The sequence below is a fragment of the Ambystoma mexicanum genome, chromosome 1p (genome assembly GCF_040938575.1).
Source record: "Ambystoma mexicanum isolate Mex_15411 chromosome 1p, UKY_AmexF1_1, whole genome shotgun sequence".
NCBI lineage: Eukaryota > Metazoa > Chordata > Amphibia > Caudata > Ambystomatidae > Ambystoma > Ambystoma mexicanum.
This window is the reverse complement of record NC_090921.1, coordinates 1,341,931,264-1,341,952,097: the sequence shown is the minus strand read 5'-3', so window position 1 is coordinate 1,341,952,097 and position 20,834 is coordinate 1,341,931,264. Positions and strand designations below refer to the sequence as shown.

Below are 20,834 nucleotides of genomic sequence, written 5' to 3'. Positions count from 1 at the left end.
GGTGCAAGCGGTAAAGAGTTCCAGTTTTTAGCGGCGGTTACTAGGAAGCTCTGACCTCCAGATCGCTTCCTCCTCAATCTGGGGATTTGTATGTTGGTGAGTGCAGAGGGAGCGGGTAGGTTTGACTGAATGTACTTTTTTGAGAGAGGTATCTGGGGGCTGTGTCCGATAGGCATTGGTGTGTAATGGCCTTTGTTTTGAAGATAATTCTTTCTCGGATTGGTGGCCAGTGTGCATTCTTTCTGTCAGCAGAGATATGATCCTGTTTGGGAATATTTACTGCTCTAAGGGCATTGTTTTGGATGACCTGTAATTTCTTGATGTTTAGTGAAGGGGAGCCAGGAAACAGTACATTACAGTAGCCAGCCTAGAACATATCAATGCCCAGGCTAATGTCATGCAGCTGTTGAGGGGAGTGGAAAGGTCTCAACTTGGAGGTGTGTGCTGCTGATGAGGCGAAAGCATTAACTTGTCTAGTAAGTGATAGGGTATCGTCTAGATGAACTCCTATGGTCTTGACAGATTTGGATACTGTGATGGTGTTACCTTCGATATGGAAGGGTTCGAAGGCTTGGTCAGGTTTGCTAGGGCATGGTGTGTACCGATGAGGAGGTTCTCTGTCTTGTCATTGTTTAGGCAGAAAAGATGCAAAGCCATCCAAGCTTGTATCTTCTGAATGACTGTTTGTAAGGAGATTCATTCAGAGGAGTAAGTTCCTGTAAGAGGGAGAAGGATCTGCTTTAATCACCTGCCGAACAGTCACAACCAAGACCCCACTCTACCTGGCCGAAAACTGTGTCATCTTCAGAGGTCAACGCACAACCAAAAGCCACGGCATAACTAGACTGGAAACCAAGAACTGCAAGAGGAAAAAATAACAGGAAACCATCCATTTCCTACTATGCACCCTGTCTCTGGAACAAGTTATCTAGGCTAATAAGGCTGTCCCCCCACCCTACACTTCGGGAAGGACTGGAAGATCTACTCTTATCTCCGCCAATAGCTGATCTCTACACTCAACCCTACTTCTACCCCTCTGGAGCTGCTCCCTTCTCCTGCTCCCATACCATTCCTCCTCCTCTGCTACCTCTGCACCATGCCCTTGATACCCCACCTGGGCACCGCATATGTACAGCGCTCTGATGCTTTCCATCTAATCTAGATTTGTGCTTTCTTTCCATCTAGGTGTGTGCTTTACAAATCCTAAACGCACATACATGCTTACAACATTACAAGCTTTGCCCTGTCGCTGAAATCAAGCAATATCTTTTCTGAAAGAGAAATGGCTTGAACCAATCCCTTGTCCTCCAGGCGAGGAAACCATTGCACCTTACAAGCAAGTTGCATGCACCCTTGTGAGCCGCTTGCCATTGTCCCCTCATAAGGGATAAAATGTCATCGGGCACATTACTCAAACAACACCTCTGCATTACCAGATGGAGACGAGGGTTAGATTGAGGTTTTCACATTGTGATATGCAATTCTTCAGCAACCTGGGGTAGCATTTTGGTTTTTGTTGGACCCCCCCACTACAGCTTTGCAAAGCTGTGACCTATGGGCTGCAGTCCCCAGACATTATCCTCCAATGATCCACATGTCAGTGGTTGCTTCCATGCCACCCCCCCCCCCAGACTGTCTCTTGCCTACTTCAGTTGTGCAGTTGATAACATCGCTTAAGTTTCCGTAAAAGAAAGTTGAGAAGGGGCAGGGTCAGTCATGTTATTGCCCCACCCTACCTGCCTTTGAAATTACCTGTTTTTTCTTGGGTGGCAGGGGAGAGCTAAACCCATCCTCATTCAGTCCATGGTTTCAGGCTAACCATTGTTCTGTTGCAAGAGTGCATGCTAGTGAAGCGCATGTCTGACCACAAGTCACCCCTGCCACGACGTAATAGCTGAGTTTTGAGCAAAAGGTAGGAGTTGAGAACCTTTTTTATTTTAATTGACTTGGAGATGTGAGATCTGATGTGGGTTACAGGTGTGGTTTGTGGAACCTGAGGCCTTGACCTTGAGAGAGGAGTGGGGAGTCGAAGGAACAGGTGGAAATCGAATTCTGTTCTGAACTGAAGGAGGGGTGAAGGGCACAGTACATTCTAAGTGATGGGATAACATTCCAGATGTTGGGAGCGTAAATAGAATGTGCTTGTTTCAGATTAATTCTTAGTTGGCTCACTGTATCTCCACGCATGTGATGTGAAAATGGGTCGATGTTTGCCGAACATAGGTAGCTAGCTTGTTGACAAGTGTGAAGGTCAGTAATGCAAGGAGGACAACTGCTTGTGCTTTTCTCAAGAATAGACATTTTATTATGAAACCAATTTGCTAATAAATCCTCGCTAATCCAACTCCATCAAAGAATTCCATACCTGGTCCAAAGTCCAAGGGACTACCTCCTAAAATAAACAAACTGGCCCTCACACTAAACAACAAAACATTCAAAGGAAATCATAAACAACATAAAAAGGATAAAGAGTATTTAACTTGTATTTGGATGACCTTCACTTGTCCTGGGCAAATCCCTTCCCCAGGGTTTTTCAAAGTCAGTTCTCCAAATGTTCAAAGGAAAATAAAAGTCTTGAACCAGTTCCTATGAGTTCCAAATCAATACAAAGGTTCACCAAACTAAAATCCACTGTTACAATTGTACAGCTTTCAGTTGAAAGGATCCCCTTCCAAGCCAAGAAAATAGCACCAATGGAAATCCTGGTTGTTCTCTTTCCAAGATTAATAGTCACAGTTCAAATATTAGGTTAATAACTTCTTTGACAACTTTACAATAGTTTAAGACCGCTGCAGAACATTTAGTATAAGTATCAGGATGCTTACTCTTGGGTTGTTGCCTTCCTCTTGACAACCACCCTTCTACTACTGTTACCATGGGAACAGTCTCCTTTGTTCCACAGTATACTACTACTTCAACCGACTTCAATGTGACATCCACTGACAGTTTATAGACCACCACAGTTCAGGTACTTCTGCTTCTTCTACAATGTTATTTTGGATATATAAAGACAATACTCTTCGACCTCTACAGGTAGGTGAGGCACTCTTCTTTCCTATACTTCAAGAAAAGGGCAGCTTCTTTGCTTCTATCGTCTGCCGTCTGCCTTACTGCAACTCTGGTACATCTACCTCTTATACAACTTCATACTTCTGAATGTTGGGCATCTAAAGACAAGACACTTTGACCTCTACAGGTAGGCAAGGCACTCTTCTTTTCTATACTATAAGAAAACAACAGCCTCTTTCCCTCTTCTGTCTGCTTTTCTGCTACTTAAGTACTTCTGCTGACTCTTTACAAGTGGCCATCTCCCTTCCCTAGCTTTGTTCACACCTTCTTGGTTCCAGTAACCACCCTTAAGCTGTATTGCCACTCTTCCAGCTTCAAGTAATAATACCACACCTGTTTCAGAGGACACTGGTCCTTTAAGAACCTCGCAAACCAGATGGATTGTTCTTAATCGGGTTGGTTTTATTATGGAAAGGGTTCGCCTCATGGCCTGGGTAATGTTTGTTCCTTTAGTCAATGCAACAACTTCAGGACTTCAAGAATAAATGATTTAACTATTGCAAGGTTCAGTCTTCAAAGGAAAACAAGATTTAGGTACACGTGATCACTGTTTCACATAGATCTTTAGATTTAAAGAGCTACCAGTGATTGTATTTCTTATTCTGTATCACAGAGACTGTTCCCGACTCCTGTAAGGAAATACAATGGGCCACACGTGCTGAATATTTTTGCAACACTTGTGGAAGTTAAAGTAAGGTTTTCGGAGTGTCTGTAAAAAGCGTTCCCCTTTTTATGTCAAGGCACTGCGGCCACTCCGGCAACAGGATATTGTCAACAATTAAATTAAGTCTTTCCCTCTTACGCGAGCACTATTGCTCTCACTTATAGTGCGTGTGATACATTTCCATTATTAGGAAGAGCTCCACAGTGACAAACAGTTTATACCCGCTTTAGACCTCACACCAGTTACTTTTGAGCAAGTAATAGTTACCGGCAAGGCTTGTAAAGTGAACCTGAACGCTGAGCTTCAATGATCGGCACCAGGAACACTGCAGTTGCAGGCTGCTTCACGTGCCCAACTTCAACTGCTACTACTACTTTTGGCACTCTTGGGACCCACACCCTTCTGCAGCACAGGTGTCTGGGTTCTGGCCACGTTAATTGGGAGTCTCCTTCAATCCTCAATCCCTCAGCTTGCCTTCTGATACAGGCCTCAGGCTTCAGCGCGGTCACAGCTCTGCACTCACAGCTAGTAGGCGCACATGGGGAAAGCTCCACTCTCAGCTCGTCTTCCTCATTACAGCCCCCGCAATGCAGGGTTTGAGACTATAGGACCCTCTCAGAACTTGCAGGTGAAATCTGATGGCTCTGCGCTCCGCAGAGCATCCTTTCTGTGATCACACTTCCTCGTGAATTGCCAGCCTCGTGCTCTACTACTGCTGCTTTTACTGCCAGCCTTCCAACTCCTATTTCAGCTCCTTCTTCCTCTCCTCTTTTGCTGCAGCCTTTTATGCCTCACATGTTTGGCAATTGGCTTCAGGTGTGAGCGATTGACTTCGATTGCCTGACATGTTCAAAGGCTCATCTGCTTAATTGCCTGACTACAAATCCACATACCTCTTCATCCCTCTTCTTTGTTTCAGTCCCTATAGGATTCTGGGACATGTAGTTTACTTTATCACAGTAAGATTTCTCTACTTCTGAAATATCTTTAAGGGTCGATTTAATTCCCGTAGTAATTGTCACAGAGGAGCTGCATGTTTTAACTGGGCTTGAGGAAGATGATTTAGAGAAGACAACATTTCTGCCATTCCTTGTAGTGTACCTTTGGTAGTGAGGAGGGCTTTTTAAGTATAGATACCCAAAAGATTCCTTCTTTTGGCCTAATCGGTTATGGTGTTACAATTTTAGGGTTTACCACCTTAGTTTCCATAGGAGGTTTAGAGATATTAAAATTACAGTAAACCTTGATCTCTTTGGGCACAGTGGTACTAGTCTCCCCATTAGAGGAAAAGTACTGTGTCTCATCCCATGGCATCTGGTCACTTCCCTGGGCCTTGTCTCCACCCAGGTGATCCTCCCGCAGTACACCACCCCCACGGTTGGGATCAGGCATCGTCTGCCTTCCGCTGGCCACTCGGAGGGGACTTTAGGCAGGGTTTCAGTGAGGGGTCTGCAGGATTCGTCACACCACATAGTCTGGCTTTGCTTTCTGAACTGGATTGTTTTGTAGATTAATTTAAACGTAAGATGGGTTGGAAAGGAGAGCAGATGGAGCTCTCTTAAAACGGGTGTGCAATTATCTAATTTTTGGTGCCATGTGATGACTCTGACGGCTGCATGGCATATGACGACGTTCATTAGGGTTAGGGTAGATGCTGCTGGTCTGTTGAGCAATGCATTGCCCATGTCAGTGTGCAAGAGCGGATGTTGGTAGGGACCGGGAATGATTTTATCTCACAAAGAAGGCTCACCTGGTACCAGGCAGTTTGTGTTTTTACGTGTTTAATCCTTTTCAGCATTGTGCAGTGTTGGTGTAGCAGTCTGGAGGCCTGGGGCATTTGCTGACCAGTGTGAAGCCGCTTGTGAAGGTCCTTTTCCAGTATCCAAGCTTGGACCGGAGTCTTGGCAGCTCTCCCGTGCAAGAGACTGGATTTTCTCTTTTCCAGATTCCGCTTTGAGCAGGTGGCTGCTATTCATTAATGGATGAGACAGGACCTCCGGGGCTTGACATCCCGCCACCAATGATTGATTGGATTAGATCTGAGTGCTGTCAGTTTATTGGTGTGTGGTGATGTCTTGCTTGTCCTGTAGTGTCCTTTTTGGGTTCTATACAGAGGTTGAATGTAATTGGTAAGCACCTGGAGCTATGAGGCCTACCTGACATCACAGGTAGTGGGGGAGGAGAGAATGGACGTCCCCACACGAATGGCTTGCAGTCTTCTAGGGCGAAGCAAGATGATCTAGTGTCACCCTGCATGAGGTGTGGGTGGTAAGGAGGGCGTCATAGGGTGCTTCCAGGCCCCACAGGACGAAGAGAAATGGGGTCTCTGATAAAGAGGGCATCATTGATTAAATGGATTGAGGCTGTTTGGGTGTTGCACTTGGGTGAGACGCTTTTCTTACACCGTGTATCAAACCACTAATCGCCTCTTTTACTTGCCTGTGGATTTCTAAAGTAATTGTTTTCCAAGATGGTTTCAATGACGTACAGCAAAGTGTATATCGCCTTTCTTAATGTACAGAGACGGGCTGTTCCTTTGGAGACTAGAAGGATTTCCTGAAAGGACTAGGGCAGGGCCAAACCGTTTTTACAGCTCAAAGGAAGCTCCCATTAGACAGTTATCACCGCAGGGATCATTTTTGGACAAACTGAGCAAACCTGCCCACTTACCAATATGCAGCACCAGAAAATCACCGATGCTATTAAATATGATATATTTGGATTTTAATATTGGATAATATTATTATTTCTGCCTAATAATTTTTTGTTTTTGTTTTAGTTGCGTATTTATAAAGCGCTTAAATACCCAGTGGTATATAAGCGCAGACCCGGGGATCGAACCTGTGTTGCTTCATGTCGTCTTGCTTCCAAGGCGAACACGTTGCCGCTGAGCTATCCTTCTGGGAATGATACTACTCTGCAAATGAAGTAGCCTGAAACTTCGACAGGCAGTGCATGGCGCGCTGCTTTTAATGTGGCGAAACTGCTGATGAATATGCGTGGTATGTCTACATTCTCACGGAGGACTCCTGGTGGTGGGGGGCTCATACTTTAACGGTGACTGTCCCAGGGGGCCTTGGTAGGCTGCAGGATATGCCTCCCGTTTGTCTGGTTGAGCTGTGAGGTTGGCACGCCGCCCCCGCGCCCTGGCTTTTTGATGGAGTTCTACTACTGATCAGACAATGCCCTCTCTATTCTCTTCTGGCTTTGCCTGAGGGTGACGAGTGCATTCTTGCTGCTCGGCATTGGCATCACGCCACGTGGCGCTAGCCAGGATCCTCTCAGAGGAACGTGCGGGTTTTGACGAGAGGTCTCTGTAGATCCGGGATCCGGCCCATTGTCAAGGCTCCGGTGTAGATCATCCGCGCAGGGGCTGGAAGCTAGAAGTCCACGGTCCACCTCCCTGATAATATTATTTGCAAAGTATTATATTTTAGGAGGAGCTGGGATTTGCTGTTTGGGCTGCCAGCTGTACATTCATTTGACCTACATTCTAATCCCAGCTACACTACTTGACACATTTGTGTGAGCCTGGCCAGATCACACCGTCTCTCAGTTGGCAGTGTTTTGAAATGGGCCAAATGCCAGTATCACGTGCCATGCACATATGCTATTGTACCAGGTTCCTTTGGTGGTCGACCCCCGAGGTACCATAGTTGATTGTGTGGGTTTGCCTTTTAGCAACTACTTTCCTTTCGGAATGTTATGACATGTTTGCTGTGGGGTTAGGGGAGAGGGAAACTGGTATCATGTATGGTAGTGCATAGTACGCCCACGTCCCCATGCCACCCCCCTACTCTCCTTGCAGTGCCGGTCCAGGAGACAGTGCAGGGTTGATGGGACAGGGCATAACCAACATAACATAATGCATGGGTAGCTTTCAAATACGGGGTATATTCCATCCCAGAGTTGCGAGTGACATCATAGACCACTCAAGCGTCACTCTCGCTGCCTATCAGATGCCACTTGGGCGGCTAGTCATCCGGGGGCTTCTATTTATTATTCTAAATGTGATCCCTATACGTGTATGGGGGCACAGCCCACTTGCCTGGTAGCTGTCTCTGGCTTGGTAGCCCCAAGTCTCTACAGGAGCAGGCCTCAAGCTAACTAGATGGCGGTTCTGGTCCTTGCTAGACTACAAGGCAATCATGCAGTGTGCCCGGGGAAGCGGCATCATTGACGCAAGGGCGGCTGGGAAAATGAGCAGTCTGTACCATCATGTCTCCTGTTCCCTATGCCCAGCTCCGGGAGATACACGTATGGCAGAACTGTGTTGGCTGCCTCTACAGCGCTCCCATTTTCCTTCCCGCCATGTCACCTGCAGGGGATCGAATCGATTGTCGTTATTTGGGGCTACACCCCGCACAAAGAAGGAGCTGCTCCGAAGCGTACGGAAGGTGTCCCTAGTAAGTGGGCATATAATTTAAGTAATTGCGCCATAAGCAGTGCAATATGCCACTTGTCTTGCTTGTCAGTGGCGAGAGTGCCATGGCTCATGGTGGATGCTCCCATCGGTGTGAGCCGTTTGTGGTGTGCAGCATATGAATGGTGAATTACAGCAGTGTCCAGGGAGTGGCCTGGGGTGCAATCTGATTGGCCACCCCATTATCCTAAACTCTGATCATTATGTGTGTCCGCGCGTACCTCATACCACCTCTGCATAAGTCAGTCCCCTACTTGGGCCACCCCAGTCAAAAGAATCTGAACACGCCACTGATATGCAGTAACCTCAACTACACTAAATCGTTTTTTGAGTGAGGGCTACGCGTATTTCATGAGTGTGCACCTATCGGTAGCGGAAATAAGGACCTAATGTGCTTAGCCCAGGATCACACAGTTTAAGCAAGTGGGAAAGCCTTGCATTGAGAGGAGGTCTGCTGTTGGCCAGTGGGCCCCATCTTCCACTGTATCTAGCTTTTGATCAAGATAAAAAGTTTGATCAAGGTTTTTTCCACAGCTATCAATCTCTGGGGCTTCCTTTGGTGCAGGCAGGAAGCTGTAGTGCTTGTTTTTTACTGGCAGAGGTGGTACATTTTGAACCATGCGGGCATGAGGACAAACCGCAACTCTGGAAGTGACCGGGGTAACCTGAAATACAAAAACTGAAGGAGTTGTCCCTCCAGTAATGAATTAATTGTAACAATTATTTAGGCGAATCATTTCTTGGTGGTGCTGAGCAGGATTAATCAACCAGCCCTATCACTTTAAATGAAATGCAACAGTAGAGGTAATATTTCACTCATGTGGGAATGTACACACAATCGCACCCTTGTCTGTTGCATATTCCATTCCAGCCAGGGTCGGACTGGGGCATAAAATGGTCTCGATCGCCAGCGATAAAGTTGCCAACAGTTGCAAATGGACATTCATTCCTTTTGTGACACTGTTTGAATAGTACCCACGGGGGGAGGTTTTTTGATAAAATGTGATGCAAATTGTGCATTTTAAAGAATATTATTCAGCAACACCGGTCCAAACTATTAGCCGCATATTGAAATAACTCATGATACTGGCCCACATTGGCCAAAAAGGGGCCCACTTTGACCCAAAAAGACTGGCCCACACAAGCATTTTGCGTTTTTGGTTCGGCTATCGGCCTATTGCCCTATAGGACAGTCTGAGCCTGATTCCAGCATTTAATTATACAGAATTAATTTCTAAGCGCATAATAAAAGCAATCAGAAATAACTAACATATAATATGCACAGATTTTCACAGCAAGGAAAAACAAACATCAAACCAAAAAGAAAAATTCAAAAAAACTTAATTTCATTCGAAGACTGGGTGCACCAAGATTTCAGTGCTGGAGTGACATCCGGGTACAAACACAATCCCAATTAAACGAGAGGACACACGAGTGGTCCTCTCCGTGCAGTTTACATGTTCCAGCTCCTCTGTGTTCAATAACGCTTGCTAGCAAAGTGCACACATCAATGAGCCTGTTAACAGACAGGAAATCTTTATAAAATAATGTTAGGAAAATGAGCATGATGCAGTCCTAAAACATACAAGACCAAGGCAGAGACTGCAAGTATGTGGTAAGATGTAGGTGATCCAGCAAAGTCAGGGGATTAGGATGGATCTGGGGTTTTCTCCAGAGTACAAAGAAATGCGAGCTCTGTTTATACGCTGTGGTGAGTGGACTCCCACTAACTTCACTAGCTCACGCAAAGCTGATCCACTCTGTCAGGTAGACTGTATAGTGTATATTCCTCCTGTTTTACTATTGCAGCAAACACATCATGCACACACACTGAATTGAGATCACACATGTATAGGGCTGCAGCCGATCCTATACTGAAATAGAAGAGAAAGCAGTTTGCTGGGGTACAGCCTCACCTCTAAGCACATCTAACAGTCAACAACACATTCAGAGATTTTCTCCCACTTATTACTTTCTTTAATTAAATTGTATTTGTATACTGGAAGGAACAATGCTCCTTTGATCACGAAAGAACCTAAATAGAGAAGACCTTGGATATGACAGGAAGCTGTGCGCTTCTTACAGTGGGTGAGTTCCAGTGACATTTGGACCAGATTGAGGAGTGGAGTAAATGGAACAGTCACTGCAAACAATCCATGGGTGGACTTAGAGATTAGGGACAATCAATATTAGAAATGTTTAAGAACAGGTAGGTGGTGCGGCCAGCTGTGTTAGGGATGTGACCATGATGGATGAAGTGCTAGAGTGGAGGCAGAGAAAGTGAGGGACAGAGGCAGCTTAGAAGTGTGGGAAACATGTTACCCAGAAAGCAGATGAGAGGAAGGTTAGGAGGGTAACTCGGAGACGAGGAGCTGGGCTTTTAATTTGGTTTTGGACAAATGAGTGCAGTTGGTTTTTCAGATGTCCAGGGAAGAGAATTCCTTGTAAGTGGAGCAAGAAGAGAGAAAGAGCACAGGAGGGGTGAAGTGCCACAAGGGTAGTCGAGGAGGCAAAATGGAGATTACAGGAAAGCTTGTAGAGTTGGATAGAGGAGGGTAGATACTGTGGCACATTACCATGGATAGATTTCTGAACCCGAAGAAAAAACGTTAAAATGGCCCTGTTTTACATCATCAGCCATCCAGCCTGGTGACAGTACGAGGAACGTAGGTGTGACGTGAGGGAGTTCACAGAGACCTGATGGCAAAGTTAATGATCTTGTGAAGAGGACAGAAAGCATAGTTGGGGGAGACCAAAGAGGATGCAGTAGTCCAGTTTAGAGAGGGCACAAGTGGTTAAGAGATGCTTGGAGGTGTTGAAAGGAAGGATGTGCCTGATTTCCCTAATATTTAGGAGGCTGATGCGAGCCGCCATTGCAGTTTCGAAGATGAAAGTAGGGAAGGTTTGAGAAGGGTCATAGATGACGTTGAGGATTTTGGCTGAAGAAGAGTAGGGAATGATGTCAGGTGGGATGTAGATCACAGGGGAAGAGATAAGAACGTATTTGGCAGGGCAGAAGAACACTTCTGTTTTGGTAGAGTTTAACATCAGAGAGTGCAAATCCATCCAATATTTAATGGCAGAGAGACAGTTTTAAATTTTGATGGTGCCATCAGAAGAGAGTTCAGGAAAAGAAAAGATGTGTATTGTCCATAAAGAGTTGGTACAATAACCCAAAGGAGGATATTAGTGCCCCAAAAGCAGAGGTGTAGAATGTAAACTAGAGCCCTGTGGAACACCAACAGTTAGAGGAGTGAGTTGAGTGGTGGTGTTGTTGCAGGCAACAAAGAATTCAAGATAAGATTCAATCCAGGCAAGGGCTTGATCGTAAATTCCAAGAAAAGAGAAAGTATTAAGGACATCAGAGTTATTGAGTGTCAACGGCAGCAGACAGGTCAAGGAGAATTAGGATAGTGGATAGGTTTGGGTGCTTATCAGAGGCGATGAAGTTGGAGACATTCATGAGAGCACTTTGTGTGGAGTGATGGAAGGGGAAACATCCAATGTTTCGGATGTCTACGAAATGTTTAAGATGGTTGAACACAACCCTTTTGAGCACTTTAGAGTAATGCAGAAGGAGTGATACAGGGCAAAGGCTTTCAGGTAGGTTCGGGTCAGCCCCTTCCTTTTTATAGGAGAGGGGTGACCGTGGCCATCTTGAAAATAGAGGGAAAGGACAGGTTGAAGAGTTCTGCGAGTTTGAGGCTACTAAAGGACAATAGGCACGATTAGCTAAGGAGCAAGAGAGTCTGATGGGGCACAAGAGGGGTTAGCCTTCATCACTAGAGATAGAATTTCTTCAGTATTAGCGTGACCAGTGCTCCAGGTAAGATTTTGGAGTGGGAGTATTTTGCTCCGTATTTTTTAAAGTTGGGAGTAAAATGATTTTTTTAGAGAATACCAATGCAAGTCCAATTCCCAATGGGAGTATTTTAAAAGCTGATGTTTTTGTAATATTTATTCATTGGCACCTAGTTATTCATGCACATTAAGAGATGCATGTTTATTAGGCAGTAGTATAGTAATTTCTTCCTTTGCTACTGTGTTCACTCCTTGTCCAAACACATCCATGCAGCTGTGGGTGAAAGCAAGGGCACAAGGTTCTACGTGTCTGTTTTCAATTTTTTGTTGGGGGGGATTTTTACTCCCTAGTTTTATTTTTTGGGAGTATTTGCCTATTTTTAGGGAGTAAAAGTGTCTGATAGACCCCTTATCTGTAGGCGTAGTGTGACTAGAGTGGGAGATAGAGGCAGATGATGTTGGTAGAGTAGTGTGAGACAGGCATGGTATCAAGAGAGACACAGACTCAAAGATATTCATGTCAACACCATTATTTACTAAAGTGTCTGGGTTGGTGTAATGCAAAAGTCTTCAAATTGTGGGGTGCGCCCCCCCCCCAGGCGTGAGTGGGGGCTTTACAAGTCCCCAGCCTGAAATTTTTAAAAAAGGGAGGAAATGGGCAGGGGCGGCTTACAGGGTCAGACTGGAGCATAAAACTGTCTTGGCACCAATGAAAAAGTGGCCCACAGTTTCCAATGGCTATTTGTTCCTTTAGTGACAGACTGTTTGAATAGCACCCAAGGGGGTGTTTTTTGTTAAAATGTAAGCAAATCGTGATATTTCAGGAATATTTGTTCAGCAACAATGGTCAAAACTACTAGCTGCATAGTGAAGTAACTCATCAAACTGGCCCACATTGGCCAAAAAAGTGGGCCGTTTAGACCCAAAAAACGGGCCCACACTAGCATGTTGTGCTTTTGGTTCAGGCATTGCCCTATTGCCCTATAGGCCCCTCTGGGCCTGGCGGCTCATCCATAATGGGCACAGGGGCATCGACCCAGTGGCCCCCTCACCAATTATGGAGGAGCTGAGGAGCCGGCCCAGTGACTGAGCACTTCCTCAGCTGCTTTTTCCAGCTGAGGGAGTGCTCCTGGGCTGGCTGAACTGTCAGAGGGGAAACAGTGGTTCCCTTCGACAGTTCAGTTCCCCATCCGCACATGCTCACTGAGCCAGGCTGGGGGCTATCTGCTTTGCAAACCTTGCATAGCTTATTGGAAATGCTGGCTTTGGAACTACATGTCTGTATGTGCGAGGGGGAGCTCCTGTGCCTCCTTGCATATACGGACAGAGCAACCTGCAGTGGGGCATTCCAGCACCCACACACAGGCCCCTACACGCTCCTGCTTCCCGATTCCTGTTCATGATGCAGGAGCTAGAACGCTGCAGAGGAAACTTCAGGACCGGGGCAGGAGGTACGTTTATGTTCTTTTATTTAAATATGTATGGATGCATGTATGCTTGTGTTATGAGTGAGTGTATGATAATGGGTGCTCGTGTGAATGATAAAGTGCTTGTTGTGTGAATGTGTGTGTGTATCTTGGTCCGTGGAGCTGATTTTGGCGAGTGGGTGAGGGTTGTACAACAAAGGCATTTTAAAAACGCCTTTGTTGCACAGTCCCCCTACCCACCAGCCAAAATCAGCTCTCCTTCTGAGGCGCTATAGAGCCCAGGGGACAGGAATATGCTCTAAAATGCAACATTTTAACCCATTTCCTGTGGGAAAAACCCCCGAACCCTGCTTGATTTGTTTGGTCTCCCTCGCTATGCTCAGTCGCTATGGCATATCTGGGGAAAATATATATGCCCCTCCACTTAAAAGATTCACCAGCCATCACTGGCCCTGGAACTGTGCTGGGAACAGGGTGGGGGAGCCCAGGGACTGTGGTGGGAGCAGGATGGGTGGGAGCCATGGGTTAGTGATGGGAGCAGCGTGGGGAGAGCCCAGGGTCTGTGGTGGGGTCGGGAGAGCCCAGGGTCTGTGGTGGGGTCGGGAGAGCCCAGGGACTGGGTAGGAGTGGGATGAAAGAGCCCAGGGACTGTACTGGGAGTAGGGTACGGTGACGGTGTGCGATAGTTCATAGCCATTTGGACCTACTGTCCATTTGGCATTTTTGAGGGGGCCCGGCCTGCCCACATTTTGCTTGGTGGGGGGGGGGGACCCAGGCCTAAAAGTTTGAAGACCACTGGTGTAATGCCCAACTGGCCCTAACACTAAAGGGATGGTTGCCTTAACTGATCAGGGCCATTGAAATCTGTCCAAAATAAAAATCTGTCTCTGTCTAAACCTAAAATTGCCCTCACTCTTTGACAAAAATATGTTTAGGAAGTCTTCCAAAAGCAGAAAGTGGTGGTTCAACCAAAATAGGAAAAACCAGGATTGGTTTCATGTGGTCTTCTCACCAGGTGTAGGTTGGTCAGCTTCAAAAGAATGAGTACAATCAGAAGAGACTGTTTTAAGGACCTTCTCCATAGTTCAAACAATGTCAATGGGCCTCATTACAACTCCTGCGGTAGCCATGCCGGTAAAACCAGCAGGAGTCTGCCGGAGTTTCCAACGCCTGACTTCACAGAATCGCCAGGGCATTACAACCCCGGGGGTCCGTGAAGTCAGGCACGGGAAAATGTTACTCCCCATTCCCATTTGAGTCCTATAGGACTCAGTGGGAATGGGAAGGACAGAAGCAGCGGCTCCGTGTGCAACAGTACCGCTGGTACCGTCAAAGTCTGTGAGCGGCTTCCGTCCTGACTGCCAGGTCTGACCTGGCGGGCGGGACGGCAGCCGCTCACAGAACTCGGAGTATGCCGGTCCCGCAACAAACGGTGCTGGTACGCTTACCGGCACCGTTGTTACCGGACCGGCACACTCGTAATGAGGCCCAATGTCTTTAATGCCATGTGGTTCCCTTCCCCAAGCTTCAATTCCCCTCTGTTTTCTTGACTTCTTTCTCATGCCCCTGGATCTTTCTCCAGCTTTCCTGTGCACACTTGCACTCTATTTACCTCTTTACCTTCCCGTGCTCACTGGCACCTTCCTTCTTGCTTTCTCGTGCACACTTGTACGTTCATTACCTTTCCATGCCCACTGGAACCTTCGTTCTTGCTTTCCCATGCTCACTTGCACACTTTCCACTCTGCTGGCTTGCTTGCACCCTTCTCTCTCATTTCGGGTCGCTTGTGCCCTCTTTAATACAGTTCCTTCAGTTTGCGCCCCTTGGTTGCTCTGCTTTCTTGCTTTTGCTTACTTGTCCTCTTTTTTCATTCTAAATTGCTTTGCTAGTTTCCCTTCATTTCTTTTCCGCTCCGTGCTGCTTTTTGCATTCCGTTCGCCCGCTCCGCTTCAGTCAGCCACATGCTCCCGAGTCGCTCTCTTACTTTCACGAGACTCGCCTGGGCAGCAGCGGGTTGACAAGGGGTCCCTTCTGGTTGTGCGGGCCTGAGGTCAGGGTCACATCACCTGCCCCTCAGATACCCTTGGGGCCGGCACAGGTCCCAAGGGAACAAGCAGTGTCCCGACTGCCAATAGCCGCTTACAGGATGCTTCACTGATTAAGGCTAGCACCCATGTCACACTGCAGCCCCTCACAAACATGGGCCAGCATCTCGGCATGCCGTTCTCCTCTGAACGTAGCTCCTGCTTCTCAGCTCCTCTCGTCCAAACAACGTCCACAGCATGCGCTCTCACCTGTGAAGAACCACATGTTTTATAGTTAGCAAAACAGTCCAGTGGAGTCGGGTGTGAGTGATAATTAGTACATGCCTGACTCTCTTGATGGGACAATTTACGTTTTTTCTGTAGCCAGTTTCCCTTTACTCCCCATGTTATTCCCATGGAAAATCTTCACTACTCCCTGTTGCCTATTCCTCGTCCCAGTATTTGTTGGAAATGGGGATGGGGAGATGGAATGGGTTTGCAAATACCCCATGAAAGCTGAGAGAGGGTTTTCAGGTGGAATGGGAAAAGGAGGAATACCATGTCTGGACCTCAGATGTTCTCCTCCCAATCCCCCATGACCCTCCACTCAGGTGATCCTCCCTCGCTTATCCACCCCAGGGTCGGGATCCAAAAGCAGTGGCCCTTTCCTGGCCACCTGAATGGAATATCCCAGGGGGGTAGGTGGGAGAATAACGTCAGGTAGAATGTAGGAATATAGACGTCCATGTTAAAAGTACCAGACCATGTATATGGACTGACCACTACATGATAGACTTTTCTTTCAAAATCTATCTCCAAGCACCCCTTGCTAAGGTAAATAACCTGCTAAAGAAAATCCCTAACCGTAATTTTCAAAAAACGCATGCACCTGACCTCCAGAGATGCATTGGTAAAATCATGACTATTATAGCTGCATAAGACCCCTCTCCTCCCCCTCAGTTACTTGTCGATGCCTTTAACATTGAGTTTGGAGGCCTACTAGATCAACTAGCCCACTTAAGACTGAAACTGTACGAGACAACGCAGGACATTAAAAATGGTTCTCTAAAGTGCTTAGAGCCATGAAATCAGAAAAAAGAAAAACTGAGAGAGAGAATGGCTAAAATGCCCCTCTCCTGAAAATAAAGCTGCATGTGGAAAACGCTCGAAGGATACTATAAAATTGCTACCGCTGAATCCAAAAATATTTTTGTTCAACATGCTGATGGATGGAGCTGGCAATAAAGCCAAGAAGCTTTTTGAAATTTTAAACTTTTAGAAAAACCGAAAGCTCAATCAGAGACATTCATGTCCACAAACTTGGATTGTACCAAAGCACAACTAGCTTTTGAGGCCAAAGTATCCAAGGCTAGGGACAACATAAAAAAAGAACAAGACTCATCCCACCCTCCCAGCTGTACCGCCAGGCATAGACACTGGTGTATTTAATTTCCACCCAGTGTCCATTTCAGATCTATCACACATTCTAGGAGCCATGCACCCATCAGCCTGCCCAGGAAATACTTTGCTACAAAAATGATTCTTGACAATAAGGAGATTTTTGGTCAGACTTATTAATGCTTCATTCTGCACTTACATGGTCCCTGAATATATATATATATATATATATATATATATATATATATATATATATATATATATATATTTTTTTTTCTGTGACCCTCAAGACACAAGTAATTTAAGGCCAATAACTAACTGCAACTCTGCAACTTTCTATTAAAAATAACGGATAAGGTGGCCACGTCACAACTAAAGACATTCATAGAAGCCAGCAGTGCCCTGCATCTAAGACAGTCAGGCTTCCGATCGCTCCACAGTACTGAGACTGCCCTTGTCGATCTGCAGACATATATGTCAGGAATTATGGATTGGGGAAAGGCTGGACTACTGTTCCTATTGGACCTATTGGCTTGTCAGCAGCATTTGATATCTTGGACCATGAGCCCCTACTTCACACCTTGAGAGATAATGCTGACTGCTCCGACAGAACATCTGAATGGGTCCATTCCTTTCTGGCCGGCCAGCTGTCTAGTTCCTTCTGGGGAGATGCCTCTTCAGGCCGTGCCCATGACCTACTGTGTACCCCAGGCGGCTTGCATGTCCCCAGTACTTTCCAACCTATATGCCGGACCACTATGTAGCCTTTTGGAAGAGACAGGCGTCTTTTTGACCAACTATGCTGGTCTTGGAGATCTCTGGGGACTATGACACAGATGCAGCAAACTTGGAACATATCTATGATCTGATTAAATCTTGGATGAAAGATAACTGGACGTGCCTCAACGGAGGAAAAACTGAGCTTCTTATCTTACAGGCCAAATTAAAACCCAACTGTCGATCCTTTCCCATCCACGATTGTAACATCCCTGTACTAAGTAAGATCAAAACTCTCGGTATACACCATGATTCTTCCATGAGCGCAGTAATCCATGCAAATCAGGTTACAACAAACTGTACCGACTACCTAAGACTCCTAAAAAATATTCGTCCGTATCTCACAGAACATAACTGTACCATCATAGCACAGTCGGTCATCTTGTCTAGGGTTGATTACTGCAACTCCCTTCTGATTGGTGCTGATAAAAAAAAACTTGCAGAAATCATTTCAATTGTACAAAATCATGCAGTTCGTATTTAAAGCAGCCACTACGGTGCATAAATGTCTCCACTGGAAGACTCCTGTCTACATGAAAAACCTAATGACCTTCTTCGAGCCTGCCAGATCATTGTGCTCATTTCATTTGATGCAGGTAAATTACCCAACTTTCAGACAAAAAAAGCCTTGGGCAATTCCTTTGTTGTATGCTCAGCCAAAGTTTGGAACATGCTCCCGTAAGTCAATATCAGAATCTTCAGAAGGTCGCTCAAGACGTTTCTCTTTGAGTGATTCCCTGATCTCTCTTTTCCCCTTGCTCTGATAATTGTCCCATGATATTGTTGTCCACCTTGTGTATTTGTGCGCCCTGATGCCTGTGGGCTCCCGGGTGTTATAAATAAATAAATAAATAAAACAGAGTGTGAGGAAAGTCAGGAGAGAGTCTCTAATTTTGGAAATGTTTGCAGTTAAGTATTCAGCTAGGTCATTAGCTTTAAGAGTGGAGTTGATAGTCATATGCTTAGGAGGATTAAGGAGTGAGTTTAGGGTGCCCCGAAGCCGGCGAGGATGTTTGCAGTGAGATCCAATGAGGGTGAGATCGAATTCCGTTTTTGCTGTATCAAGAGTGAATTTGAAAGAGTTCAGGGCATAGAGGTAGATTTACAGGTCCTCATGCGAGTGGGTACACCTCCATTTGGGCAGCAGCCAATGCATTTCTGTGCGGAGACAACGTATGAATGGGGTGATCCATGATTGCGGATGGCGAGACTAAGGGGTGAAAGGTAGCAGTGGAGAGTGTGAGGGGAATAAGTCAAATAGGAGGGATTGGAAGCTGCAGAAGGCAGTGTTAGTGGAAGAGGAATCAGGCGTGAAGTAGGAGAGTGAGAATGGTAGGTCCAAGAGAAGGGGAGCAATGGCAGAAGGTTTACATTTCCAGATAGTAATGGGTTAGGCAAGTGGTAAGGAGAGGCCAGAGACTGGAAAGGAGATGGTGGTTGAAACAATGGAATGATCAAATTGTGATGGTGTGATGGTAGTATTAGTGGCTGAGAGAGAGGTTGAGATGAATAATAGATCCAAAGATGTATCCCTGATGTAGGTAGGTAGGCTATGGATAGAGTACAGAGCATGGTCACTAAGAAAAGACTGAAGTTCAGATACATTGGAGATGGAAGGTTAAAGTCACCAAAGAGAATGAGGTAATGTTTAGTGGAAATAGAAGCAAGGGGGTGCCCAAGTTCATCAAAGAGGCAGAGATGGTGAATTCAAAGGAGGTAGGGGAGGGTGTGGAATTGGAGATTTGTGAGGCAATGAGGCCCGAAGAGAGTAGGTATCCGACGCCTCCACCTATGCCAGTCAGGTGAGGAGAGTGAATGAAGTATAGTTTGGAGTCGTGTAGCGCCAACAGAGTGGCAGTGTCAGATTGAGAAATCCAGGCTTCAGTGATAGCAAGGAGGTCTAGGGGAGGAGAGCTGCCGTGAAAGTAGTCAGTGATAAAGGGCATTTTGTTGCATGCAGACTAAGCATTCCAGAGTGAAATGTTCAGTAGATGTGGTAAGGAATAGTAGAGAAGTTGAGTCTCAAAGGAAGAGAGACGAGGTGGATAGGTGTTAGGAGGAGGTATGGTTAGCTCACTAGCTTTGTCTGTTGGAAGTAGGAGATGCAAGAGAGATGGAACAGTGGGAGTTTTGAGATTTGAGTTTTATGATGGGGATGGGAAAGTAGGAAGTTGCAGTGTGATTAGAGAAAGCATAGGGAGAGGTGAGTAGGAGGAGTAGCAGGAGTGAATGCATAATAGGTGAGCACCGCACAGTGGAGAGAAAGCATTGTAATTTGCAAGCTATGGGTACTCACAGATGCAGCAGGAGGGAAGCCAAAAGCATAAGTGAAAAGGAAAAGAAGCTGGTAAATGGCTGGTCTTCACCCTTCACTGTTCCGCCTTGAACTGGTACGCCTCTGGATGGACATCCCCAGGGAGTCCAGAAGTGATATCACACGCTCTCATCGACTAGTCTTGTAGTGGTTGGTCTCTCTGATTTTGTCCATAGTGTTGCTGAGATGAGGCAATTTCTCCTTGATTGGTATTCACAGAGGAGTCCCTTGTGGCCTACAGCTGGAGATTGGGCAGACTCAAGATGGCTACAGAAAGTGATGCTCCAATCCAAGATCACCACAGGAAGTGATGTCACCAATCCAATATGGCCACAGGAAGTGATGTCAAAGTTGATCCAGTGCAACATAGGTGTGATTCCCAGTCTGGTGAGTACAAGCTGGATGAGTCCAGCATTAAGTGCGATATAAATCGCCAATTTTAAAAATCTCACATGACCTTCACCTCCCAGGCTTGTGTTCTGTTGCCTGCTGGCCTGGCTGTGCAGACACCGCTTGTGCAGTGTAACGGGAGAACCAGGACCATTGAATGTTACTCTTCTGTTGGACTTCCTTGTGTTCCTTTTTACCTCACCCCAAACCCCTATACTGGTGATGTGTTCTGTGCCCTCCCCACCCCCCAGATGTTACAAATGCGGATCAGTCTCAATTGGTTATGCAGCTCCCTCTCAACTACTGGGAACTCCACTAACTGACTATGCTGCATACTTGTCTTCCTCCCCTTTACCCGCTTGTGCCTTTCCGGTTGTTTCTATCCTACCCCTACTTCATCTATCCTCTCATCCGATGATGGGCGCAGTATAAAAGCCTATCAGCATGGCGTACAGTAACGCCCACAGTGATGGGGATACATTTTAAATGGTCCTCTAATTTAATGCATTCAATTAAAACACGCAGAAAAACTTGTTGGAGAAGAAAA

At 46.1% G+C, this 20,834-nt stretch overlaps 1 protein-coding gene across 3 annotated transcripts in view; it reads left to right on the top strand.

Annotated features, from left to right (window-relative positions):
* Positions 1–20,834, top strand: part of LOC138454056 (myosin-10-like) — a 623,027-nt gene that overhangs the window by 25,528 nt on the left and 576,665 nt on the right. Inside the window, exon 1 of one of the 3 annotated variants that reach the window (XM_069607014.1) lies at positions 20,266–20,284. The exons of the other annotated variants lie outside the window; for them this stretch is intronic. The gene's annotated coding sequence lies outside the window, so the exon portion shown is untranslated. Of the gene's footprint in view, positions 1–20,265; positions 20,285–20,834 lie in introns of those variants that run through there. 3 annotated transcript variants of the gene reach the window in all.